At 37.4% G+C, this 2,500-nt stretch overlaps 1 protein-coding gene across 1 annotated transcript in view; it reads left to right on the top strand.

Moving 5' to 3' along the window:
- Positions 1–2,500, top strand: part of ADGRB3 (adhesion G protein-coupled receptor B3) — a 3,555,978-nt gene that overhangs the window by 1,071,366 nt on the left and 2,482,112 nt on the right. The window lies entirely within an intron of this gene.

The following is a 2,500-nucleotide window of genomic DNA, read 5'->3' on the forward strand; positions in this document are numbered from 1 at the left end:
ACCAGAGCAGTAAGCAGTACGTTGTCATTCACAACTTCTTCAGATATACACAAGCATTATTTTTCATTCTCTTTTCCTTTTAATGCACAGTGCCTAGACACTAACTGAATATAAATAAGCAGAAAATTAAATCTCTGTTCTCCAACTTTATTGTTAAACTTAAGAAATCATGGGAAATCTGGTCGCTTTTTTTCTATTGTTATTGGTGACTTCTGGTGCCTTTTCCTCCTTTTACTTGGATTCGGTGTATGTATTTGTTGTGCAAGATGAAGTGTTCCATGGTACGCTATGACATATCTGTAACTGATGAAATATTCCAGGGAGGGAGGGTGGCCTAATGGTTAAAGGTGCTTGCCTTAGAACACAAGGTGCAGGGTTTGAGTCTCACAAGGGATAATTGGCTAGGCTTAAAATGTCTCGCAAGGGCAGTTAGCTTAGTACTAACCTATGAACCTATATGTCATGCAAAATATCTATAATGCACAGGATTTTTTTTTAAAGATTTGAGCTACTCTTTCATTAATGTGATAAGGCACTAATCTTTATACTAGTGATTCAAAACTGTTATTGTGGTCATTCATCATTTATTCATTAGTTTGTTCTCTGATAACCCTCTTAGTCATGCTCAGGGTCAGCAGTTACAGGAGCATCTCCCAGCACACATGAGCAAATGAAAGTTGCACCAACCTATCAGATAAACACAGACACATTCATTCCCACACAACACACACACACACACACACACACACACACACACACACACATGCGCGCGTGCACATGCACACACGCATGCATGCGCACACGTGCACACATGCACGCACACACGAGCACACATGCACACACACACATACACACACACACACACACACACACACACACACACACACACACACCCCTACAGGCACTATCTTTAATGACTTAATGCTCTAGTGCTTCCTGTTTTACACTGACTCAGAATAAAAGAATGAGTGCAGTGACAAAAATCCAAGTGACAACATCACAGATGAGCTTAATAAAAGTAAGAGTGTGGGAAGAGTATATGCTTATTAATATGAGTTATTGCACCTATAGCAGAAGTTAACACGTATTAAAGGTATGCTTATTTTTACCTTGTGCAAACTGAACAGACTTTATATCTCAAACTCTGACAAAGCGCAGATATTCAGAACTACATACGTTGCTGAAAACTTTGTGATATAAACAAACCTGGATGTCATTATTAGTAAAGTAGTAGCTCTTTACCTGGATGTCATTATTAGTAAAGTAGTAGCTCTTTACCTGGATGTCATTATTAGTAAAGGAGTAGCTCTTTACCTGGATGTCATTATTAGTAAAGGAGTAGCTCTTTACCTGGATGTCATTATTAGTAAAGGAGTAGCTCTTTACCTGGATGTCATTATTAGTAAAGGAGTAGCTCTTTACCTGGATGTCATTATTAGTAAAGGAGTAGCTCTTTACCTGGATGTCATTATTAGTAAAGGAGTAGCTCTTTACCTGGATGTCATTATTAGTAAAGGAGTAGCTCTTTACCTGGATGTCATTATTAGTAAAGGAGTAGCTATTTACCTGGATGTCATTATTAGTAAAGGAGTAGCTCTTTACCTGGATGTCATTATTAGTAAAGGAGTAGCTCGTTACCTGGATGTCATTATTAGTAAAGGAGTAGCTCTTTACCTGGATGTCATTATTAGTAAAGGAGTAGCTCTTTACCTGGATGTCATTATTAGTAAAGTAGTAGCTCTTTACCTGGATGTCATTATTAGTAAAGGAGTAGCCCTTTACCTGGATGTCATTATTAGTAAAGGAGTAGCTCTTTACCTGGATGTCATTATTAGTAAAGGAGTAGCCGTTTACCTGGATGTCATTATTAGTAAAGTAGCAGCTCTTTACCTGGATGTCATTATTAGTAAAGGAGTAGCCCTTTACCTGGATGTCATTATTAGTAAAGGAGTAGCCCTTTACCTGGATGTCATTATTAGTAAAGGAGTAGCTCTTTACCTGGATGTCATTATTAGTAAAGGAGTAGCTCTTTACCTTGATGTCATTATTAGTAAAGGAGTAGCCCTTTACCTGGACGTCATTATTAGTAAAGGAGTAGCTCTTTACCTGGATGTCATTATTAGTAAAGGAGTAGCTCTTTACCTGGATGTCATTATTAGTAAAGGAGTAGCCCTTTACCTGGATGTCATTATTAGTAAAGGAGTAGCTCTTTACCTGGATGTCATTATTAGTAAAGGAGTAACCCTTTACCTGGATGTCATTATTAGTAAAGGAGTAGCTCTTTACCTGGATGTCATTATTAGTAAAGGAGTAGCTCTTTAGGCGGAAAGCTATGCTGATATTTCATGTCAGTTTTTTATACATTCTCTGGCTGTTGAAATATTATGTCATCTACAATTACAGTACATGTTTACATTATTTTAAGTGCCTTGAAAGGGAAATGTTAGTACTAATATTCTCTTATTAAAGAACCTGTTTGGGTATTTGTCTGTGTGTCTGT

The sequence above is a fragment of the Protopterus annectens genome, chromosome 2.part2 (genome assembly GCF_019279795.1).
Source record: "Protopterus annectens isolate FY-2018-M chromosome 2.part2, PAN1.0, whole genome shotgun sequence".
Lineage (NCBI taxonomy): Eukaryota > Metazoa > Chordata > Ceratodontiformes > Protopteridae > Protopterus > Protopterus annectens.